This window comes from Euleptes europaea, chromosome 4, assembly GCF_029931775.1.
Source record: "Euleptes europaea isolate rEulEur1 chromosome 4, rEulEur1.hap1, whole genome shotgun sequence".
Lineage (NCBI taxonomy): Eukaryota > Metazoa > Chordata > Lepidosauria > Squamata > Sphaerodactylidae > Euleptes > Euleptes europaea.
Window position 1 is genome coordinate 26,978,258 of NC_079315.1, and position 19,647 is coordinate 26,997,904.

The following is a 19,647-nucleotide window of genomic DNA, read 5'->3' on the forward strand; positions in this document are numbered from 1 at the left end:
CGCTGACCTCCGCTGGCCGAACTCTGAAGTGTGCACAAACAAATACACAGGGATGACAGGCAGCTGCCAATCATCAAAACCCTGCCAGCCCAGACTCATAGCCAGCCCAGAGTTCCACGGCTGCCTCTGGAGGCCACACAGCTGCAAAGTTTGACAGCTGCCACCAAAATAAGAGATTAGCTACCCTATTCAATACTACTCTGTGAAATAGATTAGGCTGACACAGAGGGACTGGACTGAGCTCACCTAGTGGGCTTTACGGCTGAGCAGGGATTTGAATCCACCTCTCCTATGAGTTGTCAAAAAGGGCAAGAGTCCAGTAGCACCTTAAAGACTAACAACTCTCCTATGAGTTGTCATGACACTTTAACCGCTACACCACATTGGCTCTTCAGATCTCAAGTACACATTGAAACCATGCTTTAATTTGTCAAGCTGTGCTCAACCTGCGCCATGTATATAGGGAAATGATAGTGAGATAGAAAGGCCATCTTGGAAGCAGAAACGTGATAGATATAAATTGCCTGAATCATGATCTGCTTGGCACTGATATATTAACTGATTGTCATGGCCCAACCTGGGCTCAGTGACAGTGAGGACTCTGCAGAGGAGAAGGGACACTATGCAGCCAGCCAACACTGACAACAGGTGACTAGCAGGAGACCAAGTTCAGGCACTCCCAGAGGGGCAGCCGACAGTCAGCTCAGAGGTACCTCCACCCCCTGACCCTGAGGCAGTAGCCCAGCCCCTGGGCCCCAGCTCTCCAAGGTCACTGGCACCTTTGGAATCCCACAGAAGATGGCTGAGATCAGAACTGCAGACCCGAAGGCATAGTGCACACCTGGCTGCTCAGCATCAGCTACAGATGGAAAGTGAGAGCAAGGATGAGTGTTTGCAGGACTGTTCTTGAGAGGCAGGCTGCACATCCCAGAGCATGGCTTAAAAAAATCAGAAAAGGAGCTGTTGGGTGTGGATGCAAGGAGTTCAACAGATGCTGAACTTGCGACACCTCGCCTGATTGATTCCTTGTAACCTGACTTTGGACTGACTCCTGACTCTGCAACCTCTCTGGCTTCCCTGACTTCTGACTTCACTTCTGGACATTCCTTTGGCTGGTTACCCTCGACACTGAGAGAATCTGTAACCTGACACCGGCCGCTGTCAGGAAGTCAGAACACTGATATGATGTTTATCCAGGGTAGAGGAATCTATGGTTGGCACACCCAATCCGAACCATGGTTTTCTATTTAAGTTGGGGACCAGGCTGTCGTCACTGTTCTGGTATTCAGACTAACATCTGAACCATGTATAAGGAAAACAAGCCATGATTAAATATGTCTGCCTGTGTTCCTATGTAGTACAAATCCAGTAGCACAGACAGTAAAAAACAGGCTCCAGTATAAATTGTCTAGAAGCCTTTCATTTACAGATGCCATTATGCTTTGATCATTGATCCGATTTTCTTCTCAAAAAAGTTGCCTCCCTGAGATTCCAGCTTCTCCCTCCTCCTTTAAATGCCCTCTAACTAAGAACACTTAGTTAAGCAAATTTTGCAAGCTATCTTATTTATCTTCATTTGAAACCAGGGATGTGACTAAAGAATACATCATTGTTTCCTAAAATGGCTGACTCTTCATAATTTTATTTTTATTTTCCCCACCTACCGCCTGCCTGACCTTGTACAAAAGCTTAAATATTCAGACCTATTAGTTTGGGGGGGGGGGGAGATGATTGTGTATTGCCTTCCAAAATGCTAAGCAACCCTTCAGGATGATCACTGTGCAGCCCAAAGAGAAATAATTTCCAAGACAAATTCAGACAAGCCTTAAATTAATCAAAGAGAAGATGGTTAGCGGTGGGTTGTTGTTTTTTAATAAAAGAAATCGACAGTCGATGGCAGTTTGTTTGGGATGCTTGGCCAGTTGCCAGGTTTCTTTTGCTGCGAGGAGCCAAGGATCTTTAAGGGGACCTAAATTAGATTCCTTTCAAAGGCTCTCTCATGAATATTTTAAATGTTAATTCGGAAATCTAGCTTGTGAAAAGCAATGGGATTGATATTCTGCTGTGGTCCAGGTAAACGAATGGAACAGCTCGAAAGAGGCAGGGTGGGGACTGCACTGACCAGATCATTTGAGCCTTCCTTGCAGCTGGTTATTTAAATAGTTGTCTGTGTTGAGCCATGATCACGAGATGAAGATTTTGTCCAACTTTTCTTTTCACTTCTCCTACCCCCTCTCTTTATGCCATTCATTTGCGTGCCCTCACCCCTTCTTTGCTCTTTCCCTCTCCACACGCTCCTCTTTGCTTTCTTCCCTGGGGACACTGTACCTGTGATCACATATGGGTGGCCTCTGCCGAGTTAAACGTGGATGGGACCTTTCTGGATATGACTACTGCTCCCACAAGGAATTTTGTTGTTTGAACATTTTCTTTCCCTTCTTCTATCCCCCTTTTAGCCAATAAAAGTAATTTTTTAGAAAGTCTTGTGAAGACTTGCCTCTCCTCTTTCCTAAATATCTCTCCACTGCACACATGTAGTATAGCCAGACTTACAATCCTAAAATCAGGATTGGGGATGCTCTCGTGAAGGCACCTATCAGGGTAACCCCTTGTTTTCATTGCCTGCATAGCGGAGTATTTCAGACAGCTTTATTGTATTTGAGCTTCTTTTGGATCCTGAAGCAGTGTAGGCAACGAATGAATGAATACATAAGTTTGCTGCTGAGAACAGTTCATGCCACAACACATTGAGACAATATAATTGTGTGAATTAGCCCTGGATGCTAGGGTAGTAGAAGGTGAGCAACAAGCCCTTACTTGTTAAATGAAACAGAAGTGACTGCTCTCTACATAACATCCTCTGATTAGAACAGAAGTACTGAAATAGGGCTGGAAGCATTTCTGTACAAGAAACTAAATAGCACAATGCATCATACATAGGATTGGCAACCTCCAGGTGGCATCTGGAGATTTCCTGGAATTACAACTGTTCTCTGCACCAGGGCTATTTAATTTTTTTTCACTCGCAACCCCTTTTTGCCCGAGAAATTTTTACATGACCCCAGGTATATAGGTATATAAAATAGGTATACAAATCAAACATTTACTGATAATAAATCATAAAGAAATTTATTTTAAAACAATTATTTGGTATACATATAATTTTACCATTTACTGTTGCCAAATTTTTTGCGACCCTCACCTTTGCGACAAACAGCTTAAGAAGCTTTGCTCCAGACAACAGAGATCAATTCCCCTGGAGAAAATGGCTGATTTGGAGGGTGGACTATATGGCATTATAATAGGGTTGCCAGGTATTTCTTTGCCACCAGCGGAAGGTTTGGGGGGCAGATTCTGAGGAGGGCAGGGTTCGGGGAGGGTCTTCAATGCCAAAGAGTCCAATTGCCAAAGCTGCCATTTTCTCCAGATGAACTGATCTCAATCGGCTGGAGATCAGTTGTAATAGCAGATCTCCAGGCACTACCTGGAGGTTGGCAACCCTACATTATACCCTGCAAAGGTCCCCAGATCCCACCCTCCCCAGGCTCCACACCCAAATCTCCAGGAATTTCCCCAGCTCACAGTTATCACCCCTAATCATACAGTCCTAAACATTATCAGTAAATCAGACTAATGAGTTTGATCCATAGCCTGTTTGTGTAAGGGGAAAAACTCCAACAGCCTGTGGGCCAAATCAAAGTTTAAAGAAAGCTTACATTTTCTAAGATGGACCTCCAAATGCATAAATGGATTAAATGGAACTATGTGTTTTCACTCCAACCTGTATCCAATGTTCATTTTTTTAATGGCTAATGGAATTGAATTGAATCGCCTTTGTATTATCCAACTAATTTCAGGGAGAATTACAAGGGTGTGCATTCAGGTATGCTGAACCGAAAAAAGAGGCTCCATTCCAACGGAGCCAAAAAGGCAAATGCGAAAAGGCCTCATTTTTGGGATTTCCCCCCAGATTTTTCTGGTCCATTTTACCCGGGGGGGTGGTGAGTTTTGAGGTAGTGGCAACAAATTTGCAGCATAGCTTCAGGTGACTCTCCTTACAAGAACCCCCAAGTTTGGTGAAGATTGGGTCAGAGGTCCATAAAACTGGGGCCCCATCCATTCTCTATTGTTTCCAAAGGGGAAAAAATTGGGGCCCATAAAATTGGACCTCCTTACCCAATCTTCACCAAACTTGGGGGTTCTTGTAAGGAGAGTCACCAGCAGCTACAATGCAAATTTGGTGCCTCTGCTTCAAAAAACCACCTCCCAGAGCCCCGCAAAGATTTCCCAATAGTTTCCTTATGCTGGGAAACTTTTTCCTCTGAGATTCCCAGTTCTGACATAGCTCAATGTTATGTCAATGGGGAGGGGGTAAAGGGGCTCTGGGGAGCTGTTTTTCAAGATAGAGACACCAAATTTTCACCATAGCTGCTGGTGACACTCCTTGCATGAACCCACAAGTTTGGTGAAGATTGGGTAAGGAGGTCCAATTTTATGGGGCCCAATTTTTTCTCCATTGGGAGAAAATACATACAATACATACAGTAGTAATTTTAAATGCATTGTATATTCTGATGGTGTTGGGGTCATTTTTACCCCAGCATGTGTGTGCCATCAAGTCGCTTCTGACTCATGGTGACCCTATGAATCAATGTCCTCCAAAATGTCCTGTCTTCGACAGCCTTGGTCAGGTCTTGCAAATTGAGGGCTGTGGCTTCCTTTAATGAGTCAATCCATCTCTTGTTGGGTCTTCCTCTTTTCCTGCGGCCCTCAACTTTTCCTAGCATGTGTGTGTGTGTGTGTGTGTGTGTGTGTATAAAGTGCCTTCAAGTCGCAGCCGACTTATGGCGACCCCCTTTTGGGGTTTTCATGGCAACAGACTAACAGAGGTGGTTTGCCAGTGCCTTCCTCTGCACAGCAACCTTGGTATTCCTTGATGGTCTCCCATCCAAATACTAACCAGGGCTGACCATGCTTAGCTTCTGAGATCTGATGAGATCAGGCTAGCCTGGGCCATCCTAGCATAGAAGATGCTATATTCTTTTCTTAATTCTCTTTTTTCTCTAGGGTCTTTGTGGCTGTTTTTTAATCCTGTATGGCTGAAGGGGAAAAATTCATAAAGGATTGATCTCTCTCTCTCTCTCTCTCTCTCTCACACACACACACACACACACAGAGAGAGAGAGAGAGAGAGAGAGAGAGAGAGAGAGAGAGAGAGAGAGAGAGAGAGAGAGAGAGAGAGAGAGAGAGAGAGAGAGAGAACGCTGGTATCAAGGTCATGAACTGATCAAGGTTTTTGTTTTTATTACTTTTTGGTTTATTCTACCCCCTCCGCACACACTCACCCCAGATTAATAAACTGCACATTTTATTCAGATGATGGTTCAACAAACTGAAAGTTATTGATCCTAGTTCACCACACCATGTTCCTTTCTCTTATTGTCTTCCAGCCCTAGAGCAGCTCTCTCTGCAGAATGCAATATCCTTTCCCTCTGAAATAAATTCCACTTCAGTATATAATATACAGTCAATGGTTGTGCTGATTTGTTCTTTCATATACACTCTGCACACCTAGTCTTTCAAGTACATTGTTGGATGTCAGCGTCTTGTACGGTGGTATTGCTCATTCTGTACTAGTGGTGGAGTTTCTATGTCCCTTGCTGGTTCTTTCCCATTACCTGGGGTGTTAGATTGTCATACATCTTTATCCTCCTCTTTGTCCTTAACAAAAAGTTCCTGAAAGACCTGGAAATTAGATGGATTTCTGGTGATGGAATCATTTCCTTTCTGTGCTGGGTTTTTGGATCCCTGAGCTTCCTGTTATTTTCACTAGAGTTACGTCGGAGAGAGTAACTCGTTTCCCTTACTCCTTGAGTGGCACAAAGATTGTGTCTCCTTGTCATGCATCGCAGTATCCTTGTCATTGTGTTTTCCATTTATATAGACTCTCATGTTTTAACTTCATCTTCTCTATTTGATTGAAATCAGAGTCATCTCATGGTCGTGGGAGAGTATTCTGGCGAACAGGTGCAAATGTGACCAGTTCTATTATGTGGACTAACTGTTGAGAAATTAATACATTACCTACACTTGTGTGTTTGTGTCCCTTGCAATACAGAGGATCTCCATGTGTTTCTAATGGGTCTTATGAATCTTTAGGCTTCTCTATTGGCCTTGATCTAGACAGGTGTTACTTTCCTATGAGCAAACCCAGCACAATTTAACTGTGCCAAAGACTGTTTCTTGAAACAGAAGACCATTCTCGGGATGGGGGGTGATCCAAAAGCAAAATCATTTGGTCCAATTTTGGAATGGCTGCTTTAGCGGATCATAGAATCATAGAGTTGGAAGGGACCACCAGGGTAATCTAGTCCAACCCTCTGCACAATGCAGGAAATTCTCAACTACCTCCCCCCATCACCCTTAGTGACCCCCCTACTCCATGCCCAGAACATGGCAAAAACAACCCCTCCAGGATCCTTGGCCAATCGGGCCTGGAGGAAAATTGCTCCCTGGCCCTACCCTGGGCATGCAAGAAAGGGCCCCAAGAGCCAAACACTGTTGCAAACCTTCCTGCCCTCCCTCTCATGATCTGCCTAAGGTCATAGAATCAGCATTACTGACAGATGGCCATCTAGCCTCTGCTTAAAAACCTCCAGGGAAGGAGAGCTTACCACCTCCTGAGGAGGTGGGTTTTACTATCTCCGAGTCAAGGCATTCTGAGAGTCTTCATCCATAATGAACAGCAGATAATGGAAAAAGGCCAGCACATCTTTCCATGCTCCTGGCTGAGGGTAATGCTGTCATTCTGTGTGACTCTCAAATGTGTGACAGTCATATGAAGTGCAGCAGCAAAGCAAGGTAAGAACATAAGAAAGGCCCTGCTGGATCAGACCAAGGCCCATCAAGTCCAGCAGTCTGTTCACACAATGGCCAACCAGGTGCCTCTAGGAAGCCCACAAACAAGACGACTGCAGCATTCTCCGTTCCTTTTCTCTTATGCAGTTCCCATCTGTGAGAAACAGACCTTTTCCCATCCAAGCTTTACAGTTCCTTCACATCTGCTGTGAGAAAGTTTCACTCCTCATTTTTGGCACAATTTGTTGGGATTGTTTCAAAAGAGCAGCTGTAGTCATCACAGCATCTTTTACATAGACAAAGGTTGTCAACTTTTTGCTCCAGCTTATTGTCTAATATCTTCCTTCATGTATAAGGACCATTTCTTTCTGCAAAATGACCTTTTTCTTTTTGGCATTTGACTTCATCTGGTTTGGTGCAGCATGCTTAGGGAGAGAGCTGACAAATGCCACTGCTGCGGTAGTGGAGAATGCTGTCAAATCACAGCCGACTTTGGGAAACCCCATAGGGTTTTCAAGGCAAGAAAGGAACAGAGGTGGTTTGCCATTGCCTGCCTCTGCATAGCAACCCTGGTGTCTATCCCTAGTATCCCATAAACGGACACACTCAGGCAGGTGAACCTGAGCAATGCTAATTTATTAGGAGCAAAAAGACAGATTTAAGAAGTTGACTCTCTCTCATGCAGGAGAGGGTGTTAATAGAGTCAATGCAGAAGGGTTACAGTATAAAAGCATTCAAGGCAAAAAAGCAATACAAAGTGAAACCTCAGTGCCGTACTAAGAGATAACAGTTCCCATAGAATCAAAGACATAACACGGAGACAAGATAAATAGGATTCAGAGCATGAGAACAAAACCTTGACCAGCAGCCAGAACCTGGCCTTGACAGGAAGCCAGCCTCTGGCCTGCAACTGCCAAACTACTACTTCAGAAAAAGTAAACAGAAAAACTGCCCCCCCAAGGCCCCCCCTCGCCTCTCTCGACCCGGGAAGGTTTGTCGGGGTTGGCCACGTGGAACTGGCAAACCAGCCGGGGGGCTGCAACATGGTGTTTAGCCACCCACTCGTCATGACCCGTACCCAAATGTTTCCAATGAACCAGATAATAGAAGCTGAAGGAGAACCGTCTTGGCCCTCTCACTCTGCAAAGGGTCCTCGAAGCGCTGTCTAAGTGCCAACATGAAACCATCCAGGGAGTGCAGCATGTGGGAATAAAGGTCGAACTGCTGGACCACCCAGCTCGCCTCTTCTCCCTCCAGCAGCGAAGCCACATAACACACACGACTCTCCTCCGAAACGAAGGTAGCCCCCTGCTCCCTCATGAAGCTGTCTACTTGTAGTAAAAAGTAGGAAAGCCTCTCCCCAGACCCATCAAACGAGACTCGCAGCTCCCTCCGTGGAGGGTAGGGGGTGGGTTGTCCAGGTGTGGCGGGTCAGCCGGGCGCCTGTGGAGTGCCTGCCCCCTGCGGCATGGCAGGCGCGGTGCCAACTGCACCCGACGAAGGTTGGCCACCTCCTGGAAAAGTCCCTCAAACTGGCCCCACAACCCCACTACTTGTCTCATGAGCTCTTGCTTTGGATGAGGCAGGCGCTGGCATTCCTCATTTCCGTCCATCCCCTGGAACGTAGGTCTCTAGGGATCCTCCCGGCTGTCACCGCCGGTCTGCCATTGTGTAGTCCTCCAGGAAGGCAGCCCCGTCTGGGGAACACGCTTCCCCAGCTGTGCATAAGAGTCCTCCAGTCTTGAGGTACCTAGGGGTTTGGGTACCTCCGCATCTGGCCGCCCGGATGTCTCTCGCGGGACACTCAGCCCCCCACTGGCCCCTCCGGCGTCCCCCTGGATTTAGCACTTGGCCTCCAGCATGGCGCTCTGTTCTGCCTCCAGCGCGGCAAGCCGCTCCTTGGCAGCGGTCCACTCGGCCTCCTTGTTCTCACATTGCGCAGCTGCCATCCTGGCAAGCCACTCCGCATCCACCTGGGCGAGTTCTACCTCCTCCAAGAGAAGGGCGAGCCACTTGGCCTCCTCCCTGGCATACTGCACAGCTCCCTGTCCAGTGAGAGGTTCAGCGTCCCCCTGGATGACTCAAGCATCCGTCATCTGGGCACGTTGCGTGGCTACCAGCCCTGCGAGCTGCTCAGCTTCATCCTGGGCTTGCCATGCCTCCCTCAGGAGCAACTGTTGGAGGTCCTCCTCCGGAACACTCCGCTTTGCTGCTTCGACCTCCTCCCAGAGGTGTTGCGGGAGATCACCCTGCTCTGCCGCCATAGCTCATGGCGGGGATCTCAACACCACATCAAAATCCACAAAAGGTGAAAAAGAAAAGGGAGGGATTAGCACCCTAATGTCAGCTCAGGCGTCTATCCCTAGCATCCCATAAACAGACACGCTCACACAGGTGAACCTAAGCAATGCTAATTTATTAGGAGCAAAAAGACAGATTTAAGAAGTTGACTGCCTCTCACGCAGGAGAGGGTGTTAATAGAGTCAATGCAGAAGGGTTACAGTATAAAAGCATTCAAGGCAAAAAGCAATACAAAGTGAAACCACAGTGCCGTACTAAGAGATAACAGTTCCCATAGAATCAAAGACATAACACGGAGACAGGATAAACAGGATTCACAGCATGAGAACAAAACCTTGACCAGCAGCCAGAACCTGGCCTTGACAGGAAGCCAGCCTCTGGCCTGCAAATGCCAAACCACTCCTTCAGAAAAAGTAAAGTCCTGACACCTGGACTGCCTTGGTGGTCTCCCTTGCAAGCACTAAGGCCCAGTATTCCCACTACTGCTGAATAAGATTTATATAGTCCTTTCAGTGTTTAAAGCACTTTGCATACAGTAGCCCTGTAAGCACATATTAATTGGGGTGGATCCAACCATCTTCCAAGGAGACTTCCTCCAACTTAAGTGGCTGTTCCTCCAATGGAAAAGCCATTTAACTTGGGGGAAAGCACCTTAGGCTGCAGGAAGACTTAAAGCTTTGCTCGATGGATTGGTAGGATAGGGACAGGATCTGTCCCCATTATTCCTATTTTGCAAATAGAAGACTAAGGCTAGTAGAGGATTTAAGGCCAGTCCACTGAGTTTGTGGCTCTATTGAACCAGCAACCTCCCAGATCACAGCTTGTCCTTTCAGCCTTCATTAATTTGGCAAGACAGGAAATCAGCTGATTGTCTTTGTCAGTTTGATCCTCTTGCTAAAGATACAATGATGGGGTTGTAGGTTTGTTTCACATGCAACAGCATGCAATGGTTGTGCATAGTTTGCTCTCAAACTGTGGTTTCAATTATAGGTTGCAGCCGAGCTCTCATTTGTACAAGCCATTGTGTCCCTGGTTCAGATGTAAAGGCAAACTGGCTTGCGCAATCAAGGAAGTTAGAGAAGGAGTCACAACACATGAATCCAAGAACCTGAAGCTGCATTCAGACCTCACTTAAGTTAGCAATAACCCAAGATGCGCATGAACCTGGCTTGTTGCCATGCTCCCAGCTTGGGTTGCCACTTACCTGGTGGTGGTGGGCATTATTCTGCTTTTGCTGTCACCCTCCCACTGCTTTCCTCTAGGCAGCAGAAGAAACATGGTGAGGAAGAGCAGTGCATGCATCATGGCATCACTTTCATCACTTCTGGTGAAAACCCAGAAGTGACATCACAGTAACAATGATCTAGTAGAGATCTGGGAAATTCCTAGAAGGTTGCAGGTGGGTGTGATGTCACTTCTGGGTTTTCACCAGAACTAATGTCACAGCACACACAATATTATTTTTTTCAAGGGTTTTGATCCCCAAAAGCTTCGGCTTTTTTTGGGTGCTGGGCAGGCCTCTCTCCTCATCCTCTCCTTCTCACTTGAAGAATCCTGGCTAGAAACTAACTCTAGTAACCAACACAGGAGCATCGTTTAACCTGAGTTATTTTCCCACCACAAACCTCAAATCTAAGCCCCACGTTAGAATTCTGGTTTGTGGAGAAGGAAACAAACAGTTCAATCCTAATCAAAAGTCACACCCTTCTAAGCCCATGGGTGTAGAAGAGTGTAACTCTGCTTAGAACTGCATTGTAACTTGGGTTTTTCCTCATTATCATGGGTAACTAGAGTTAGGACACTTTCACACATGTCAAATAATGCACTTTCAATCCACTTTCAATGCACTTTGAAGTTGGATTTTACTGTGTGACCTGGCAAAATCCACTTGCAAACGATCGTTAAAGTTAAAGTGTACTGAAAGTGGATTGAAAGTGCATTATTTGGCATGTGTGAAAGTGCCCCTAGTTTCTAATAAGGATTCTCTGTGCAAGAAAGGAGGGCAGAGGGAGTGTGGCAATAAACCGGTTCTGTGCACATGGCAGGTTAATGTGACCTTAAAGTTACATCTGAATCCAATTTGAGGCTCAGGCATGAATGGCAAAATCGAGGCTTGATTTGAACAGAGTGATGAATGGGGTGATACGGTGCAATCCTATGGACACTCTCCTGGGTGTATGCCCAGTTGCATAACTCACTTCTTGAGTGAACCAGTTTGGCTTTGCTTCCTTGAATATTCCTGTTTAGATTTGCAATCCTGGCCTTTTTGAATTGGAATTGTTGAAGAGATCTCTGGTCACTGATCAGGGTTGGGGGACACTTCATAACAATATAAATGGAAACGTTCCCCTCCCCGAACAATTTCCAAGACCTTACTTACTCTCACTGCAAGTATTACTGCTCTGTGCCAGTTAATGCTCTGATTACACATGCTATGACACAAAAGCCTGTTGTGCCCTCCGAGTCCCTTCAGAAATGCATGTATAATTACTTCCTGGGGCTTGTTACCCTGCCATTGTAGTTGTGGTGATTAATTTTTATTGCTCGGGAAGCTCTCTGTTTTTTTGGGCTCCTCCCTGCTCTACATTTCGGACTGTTAAGCATCATAGCGATTCTGATTGTGGAATAATTAGGGGTAATTCTTGAGACACAGTTGATTAATCCTAGAGGTTTCTAATCTTGCTTACATCGTTTGATGTTTTTGCTGCTTCAACAGCTCGTGTTTTCATTAGCCTGGTGAGATCCCATTGTTAGAAAAAAAAAGGAGGCTCTTTTGTTGAATGCAGATTTTTTCATAAGATTGATATTTTCTTCCCAGTTGTTAAAATACTGCTCTTAACTGGCAGTCAGTTTCTTCTTAAGATCTGGCCGTGATGTCATTGCTCAGATTTTTCGTTCTTAGTGGTCCTGACGAAAATTCGTAAATGACATCCTAGAAAGTCTTTGCCACTAAGATGACCAGAAACAGAAATATTCCAGAATCCAGAATATAATTCATGAATCACTTTCAGGAGTCCCTGGACTGAAAAATCTGACCAATTACATCATTATTTATGAGAGATCTCAAAAAGAACGTAACTTTGCATTACGAGCAATGTTTCAATGGCTAACAGTGCCATCCTAACCAGAGTTACACACTTCTAAACTTATTGATTGAAAGGTGTGACTTTACTTAGGATGGCATTGTTATTCTTGAATAAGACCACCATGTATATGTAACTTTTTTTGACTTCCCATGTTGAAATGTAATATATAAATACCATAAATGAAGGAAGTGCTTTTCTAGCCTGTTTGCTTGATTAGCCATTTATTTGACTACATAGAGATAAATTTCAATGGCACTGGGGAATTTAGGTGCAATAACAGGTGTTTTGTCATTCAGCCCACTCTATGATAGCCTACGCCCTAAATCTAGGGTGTTCATCCTTCCTCCCTAATAAGAAATCCTATTCATTTGGACCCAAGCACTAAAAGTACTGAATGAGATTGTGAGGCATGAAATTCCATGTAATCCTAAATCTACTTTATTCCATTGTTTAAGAGGGGAAATAGAACAAACTGATCTGGAGTGAAATGTGTCTTTATTGACTGCTAGTATAATAGCTTTTGCCCTGATCTGGATAGCCCAGAATAATCCAATCATGCCAGATATGGGAAGCTAAGCAGGGTTGACCCTGGTCAATATTTGGATGGGAGATCACCCAGGAAGTCCAGGATTGCAATGCAGAGGAAGGCAATGGCAAACCACCTCTGAATGTCTCTTGCCTTGAAAACCCTATGGGGTCACCATAAGTGAGTTGTGACTTTTTTTTTTAAGAATTTTTATTATTTTCCATAAAATCATATATAAGCTTTTCAACAAATACTCAAAAATAACTACATAAACATTCATATCAAGATATAGTTGTTGAAAATACATCATTATTAAAAGATTAAATAAGTGAAAACTTCCCCTTCATCCTCCTCCATCTTTCTATTTACTTGTTTGGTCTTTTGCATTTAGAATTCTAATCCTAATGTTATTTCATATTATGTCTAACAATAGCTTTCTTATTGCATACTAATTTCTTCATTTCAACCAAAGAAAATAAAAGGAAAAACATAATATATCATTTACAAACCTTGGTTATTAAATATTATGTGTAATAATAAAAATAAATTAAAATAAACTATTCGGTATAAAGATAGGATTTGAGTATTGCAATTTTTTTACCTATACCTTATTGATCAGTAGATTAGAACAAAAAATAACCTTGCAGTTTCCCCATATAAGTTTCAGTCTCACAGTAAGTCCTCCATGCCTCCCATTCGCCCATAAACTGAGCATTGTCTTTTTGGTTTAACAAAGCTGTAAGTTTTGCTATTTCTGCCATTTCTAACATCTTTTGTATCCAGTCATTTTTGTCTGGAGTCTCAGTTGATTTCCATTTAGCTGCATATATCAATCTGGCGGCTATGGTTGCATATATCAAAAAGGATCTTTGAGTTATAATAGAATCTGGTATCATACTTAGAAGCATCATCTCAGGTGTTTTAGGTATATTGTTTTGTATAATCAACCTTATTTCATTATAAATCATGTCCCAATAGTTTTTTGCTTTTTCACATGTCCACCACATATGATGAAATGAACCTACTTCTTTGTTACACTTCCAACACTTTGAAGACATCGATTTGTAGGTCATTGCCAGTTTTTTTGGTGTTAAATACCATCTATACATCATTTTGTAAATATTTTCCCTTAATGATTGAGATAAATTTCATATCTCGTGACCAGAGTCTTTCCCATTTGTTCAGTGGTATATCATGACCCAGCCTCTGTGCCAAACTAATCATAGTGGGCTTTATTTGTTCTTGTTCACTGTAAAATTCTAGGAGTAACTTATACATTTTAGAAATTAAATGATCATTTGAGTCCATCAAAAGTTTTTGAAAGATTGATTTGTTTTTTAAAAATCCCATTTTTAAGTCCTGTATAAAAACAGAGTTTATTTGGTGATATTGAAACCAGGTCAAGTAGTCCTTAACATCATCATAATCTTTCAAAATACATTTATTATGATCCCATTTTAGGAGATCATGATATGTTACAAATTGAGCTGGTCTCAGTGGTCGCAGTGTCAGCATTTCTTGCGGCTAAACCCACAGTGGTGTCTTGGGTTCTAGAAAAATTTTATATTTTCGCCAAATTTTAAAAAGGTAAGATTTGACTGTATGTATACCCTCACGAGGGTAGGAAAAAATGCGTTTGGTGAGAGCCTTGCAAATCTGATCAGGAGGGCTTTAAACTAAATCCTATGGGGGAGCGAGACAACAATTTAAAGCCTTGTATGCTGATAATACCTGGAGACGAGAACAGTAAAGATTTGCAGGGAGTGGCATGTATGCAAGGAAACATAAACTCACAGGTAAGTACAGAAACGAAAACCACGGGGCACATAAACCACGGATTCCGATGTCTGTACACTAATGCGCAGAGTATGGGAAACAAGCAGGAAGAACTCGAAGCCCTAATACAGGAAGGGGATTTTGACCTAATAGGCATTTCTGAAACTTGGTGGGATGTCACTCATGATTGGAATATTAAGATTGAGGGGTACAACTTGTTTAAAAGGGATAGATTGATAAGGAAGGGGGGAGGAGTAGCACTGTATGTCAAAGATGTGTACACTTGTGAAGAAGTACATGAATCTGAGCATGGTAGTGCAGTCGAGACTGGGTAAACATAAAAGGAATAAGAAATAATCGTGATATTCTCGTGGGGGTCTGCTATCGACCGCCAAACCAGGCAGAGGACTTGGATGGGACGCTACTAGACCAGAGCACAAAGTTCTCAAAGAGATGGGACATGGTGGTCATGGGATATTTTAATTACCCGGATATCTGTTGGAAGTCCAACGCTGCTAAAAATGCAAGATCCAATAAATTCCTGACTTGTCTTGCTGACAACTTCCTATTCCAGAAGGTGGACAGGGAAACAAGGGGGTCTGCTATCTTAGACTTGATTCTCACCAACAGGGAAAAACTGGTCGATGAGGTTAAAGTAGTAGGCACCCTGGGTAGTAGTGACCACGTACTCTTGGAATTTACAATCTTGGGAAGAGGAAAACCTGTATGTAGTCAGATATGTAGGTTGGACTTCAAAAGAGCAAATTTTAACAAACTTAAACTTATGCTAGGTAGAATCCCATGGTCAGAAATACTTAAGGAGAAGGCAGTTCAAGAAGGGTGGGCATTTCTTAAAAATAAAATACTGAAGGCGCAATCCCAAACCATTCCTATGAGAAAGAAAAATGGGAGGAGCCTAAAGAGGCCAGGGTGGCTCCATAAACAGCTTTTTAAAGAGTTGAGAAATAAAAAAGACTAGTTTAGCAAGTGGAAGGAGGGCCTTATAACCAAAGAGGAATATAAGCAAAAAAAACTAGTGCTTGTAGGGAGAGTGTTAGGAAAGCTAAAGCTCAGTATGAACTTAGGCTAGCGAGAGATGCTAAACGCAACAAAAAAGGGTTCTTTTCCTATATACAGAGAAGGAGTAAGAACAAGGACAAGATAAGCCCATTGCTTGGATCAGAAAGTGAAATTGTAACAGGAGATGAAGAGAGGGCAGAACTCCTCAATTCCTACTTTCCCTCAGTCTTTTCTCATGAGGGAAGTGGCGCTCAACATAGCATAAACAGAACATGTGATGAGGGAAGGGATTTGCAGCCTAGAATTGGCGTTGGGGTAGTGCAAAAAAATGAAACAAAATCCTCTGGGCCAGATGAATTGCACCCAAGGGTACTCAAAGAACTTGCAGATGTAATTTCGGAACCTCTGTCCATTATTTTTGAAAAGTCTTGGCAAACAGGTGAGGTGCCAGAAGATTGGAGGCAGGCAAATGTTGTCCCCATATTCAAGAAGGGGAAAAAGGAGGATCCAGGTAACTACCAACTCATCAGCTTGACTTCTATATCAGGAAAAGTGTTTGAACAAATCATCAAACAGTCCATCCTTGAGCATTTAGAAAGGATGGATCTGATCACTAAGAGCCAGCATGGGTTTCTCAGGAATAAGTCATGTCAGACTAATTGTATCTCCTTTTTTGAGAAAGTTACTACCTTGCTTGATCAGGGGAATGCTGTAGACATAGTTTATCTAGATTTCAGTATAGCTTTTGATAAGGTTCCACATAGTATTCTAGTTGACAAATTGGGAAAATGTGGGTTAGATCCTATTATTGTTAGATGGATCTGCAGCTGGTTGACAGATCGTACCCAAAGAGTGCTAGTTAATGGTTCCTCGTCCACTTGGAGAGAAGTGACTAGTGGAGTTCCTCAGGGATCTGTGCTGGGCCCTGTGTTGTTCAACATCTTTATAAATGATTTGGATGAAGGAATAGAGGGGATGCTTATTAAATTTGCAGATGATACTAAATTGGGAGGGGTAGCAAATACGGTAGAAGACAGAGCCAAGATGCAGGATGGTCTTGACAGGCTGGAGAAATGGGCTAGAACTAATAAAATGCACTTCAACAAAGATAAATGTAAAGTTCTGCATTTAGGTAGGAAAAATCAAATGCATAATTATAGGATGGGGGAGACGTGTTTGAGGAGTAGTGTGGTGAAAAGATCTTGGGGTCTTAGTAGACCAAAAACTGAACATGAGTCAGCAGTGTGATGCTGTAACTAAAAAGGCAAACGCAGTCTTGGGCTGCATCAACAGAAGTATAATATCCAGATCACATGAAGTGATGGTATCACTTTGCTCTGGTTAGACCTCAACTAGAGTACTGTGTTCAGTTTTGGGCACCACAATTTAAGAAAGATGTAGACAAGCTGGAACGTGTCCAGAGAAGGGCAACAAAGATGGTGAGGGGTCTGGAGACCAAGTCCTATGAGGAAAGGTTGAAGGAGCTGGGTTTGTTTAGCCTGAAGAAGAGAAGACTGAGCGGGGATATGATAACCATATTCAAGTACTTGAAGGGCTGTCATATAGAGGAGGATGCCGAGTTGTTTTCTGTTGCTCAAGAAGGTTGGACCAAAAGCAATGGGTTGACATTAAATCAAAAGAGTTTCCGTCTAGAATGTGGCAAGCTGACTATGTCTGATAGGGCTTCTGAAAGCCTCACAAGGGGTGTTGGCAAGCCTCACAAGGGGGATGTGTTTGGCATTTTATGTGGGGACATTTGCCCGCGGTCACCCCCACCGACTGCTTAGGGGCTTCCTTTTGATTATGCATGCCTTTTCCACCCGTCAGAGGTCGCCTGGCTAAAACACGGGCAAAAGGCGTGGGGAGAGTGAGGTGACCTCTGAAAGGCAGATAAGGCATGCATAATCACAAGGAAGCCCCAAAGCAGTTGGCGGGGGTGACCTCAGGGAAATGTCCCAGTATAAAAAGCCTTTGAGTGCCAGGCAGCCCTGCAGAACTGTACTGGTGAAATGATTCCACTTTAGTTGCATCCCAGATTCTAGATCTGCTTGTTTCAGTTCAGTATCAAGTCAGATAGGTATTGTTCTTTTCTCCTATGGGCTGACATTTCCATGCTGGCCATTTGCGCGAATCCCTTGGAGCGTGCAATATCGAGCCATTTAATCCAGGTCCCATCACAATCACTGAGCCCTCATTTTTGCAATTGATTTGCTCTGCAGTGTTCTATGACCTATGACTTTATCAGTGTTTTCAAATGCAGTGTGCGTTACTAATTGTCTTGGCCCAGTGCGGTGTTCATCTATTGGCTGTAGCTTTAAGCTTTGCTTGCCTTCTCTGATCTGAAAACTGTGTTTGAGTTAAGGTTACAATAATTGTGGGGAGATATTTGAGGACAGTCTGGAAGTCATCTTCATAAGACAGAGGCATGCAATTTTCTCATATTCAGTTTTGTTTTCAAAACATTGTTGATTTGCACTATGTTATCACATGGGTTCGTTTTCAATATGTTCATTTTTGTCCACTTTAATTTCAACAGGAAACAGATGTCTTGGTTTAACATCTCTGTTTTCCAACATATTTGGATGAAAATTTCTGGGCTTGGACCATGCACCAAACTGATTCCCCTGGCCACCTTTTAGACTTATGGAGGTGGGGGATCCCAGTTTGACAGGCAATTAAAGAAGAAGCACATTTCTGACTATATTGCATTGCAGAACTGGAGGGGAGTGCTGCTGCTTATCCAGAATGAATTAATCCTTCCCAATGCCACTGAGCCAGCACTGCTTCTAGAAACACTATGGAAAGGAAGACCTATCAGCACAGTTCTCTTCTGTTGCAAAATCTGTTCCATAGTTGGGAAACTCCAATATCAGTTTCATAGCTCCTAATCGCTCCTGACTCTCTCCCTTTCTCTCTGTTCTTCTTCAGCATCCTTCCAGGCATCAGGACACTGAATGAAATGTCATTCGTTCGTTCATTCGTTTATTCATTCGTTTATTCATTCATTCATTCATTGTTAGTCCTACTCATTATTGTTGCAAAAAATGAATGTAAACAAAGGAGATTTTCAGATTAAAAAATTTTCCCCATAAACTAAGACATCATAAATTTCTCCACCACGATGCAAGGCCAGAGCTTTTTGCTTGATATCATCCAAGGTCCAGAAATACATTTTGTAATCTCTCCGTCAATCCTTTTCCACCTTGTGCCTACGCCACCATCTGGATGCACTTCACATTATGGAATAACAGCATCACATCATGCAACACTGGAGAATTTACCGTTGATATCTCCTTCTGTCTGTCGCACAGAAAATATTTCACTCTTTTTTCATCATTGTGTCTTGCTAGTCTGTTTCTATCTTTGTTTTCCTATCTCTTTGGCAGATACCATTGAAATTTATGCTCAGACTCTTTTATATGTGACTGAAGCACTAAATTAACTTTATAGAACAAAAAAGCACAGGCCTTCCTTCAGGCTCCCTGCTCCCTGTTTCTAGCTTTTTGAGTCACATGAACACACGAAGCTGCCTTATACTGAATCCAACCCTTGGTCCATCAAAGTCAGTATTTTCTACTCAGATCGGCAGCGGCTCTCCAGGGTCTCAGGCAGAGGTCTTTCACATCACCTCCTCGCCTAGTCCCTTTAACTGGAGATGCCAGGGATTGAACCTGGGACCTTCTGCATGCCAAACAGATGCTCTGCCACTGAGCCACAGCCCCTGTCTATGTGAGCTTCCTTGTCTTAAAGTGACAGACAAAATTGAAAACTGTAAGGGATGGCTGGGAGATATACCTGCCCCAAAATGTGACCCAGATCCCCATACACACACACCACTCAAGACTCATTCACCAGCTGAGCCACCTAGGGCAGGTTTAACCATGAGGTGGCTAAGAATATAGTTGAAGGGGGATTCCATTCTTCCTAAGGGGCTGAACAAGAAGACCAGCATCATGTGGCACTAAAGGGTTAAGGATCCTCTCTCCTCCCTCTAGAGGAATGTCTTAGTTCATAGGCCCCATGATTTCTGGCGCTGCAGCAATCTCTGGAGCTGGAGATTTGGGGGGTGGAGTCTGAAAA

The 19,647-nt window shown here is 43.6% G+C and overlaps 1 protein-coding gene across 1 annotated transcript in view; it reads left to right on the forward strand.

Moving 5' to 3' along the window:
* The window catches only part of GRIN3A (glutamate ionotropic receptor NMDA type subunit 3A), a 163,443-nt gene that overhangs the window by 61,148 nt on the left and 82,648 nt on the right, over nucleotides 1-19,647 (forward strand). The gene's annotated exons all lie outside the window — the stretch shown is intronic.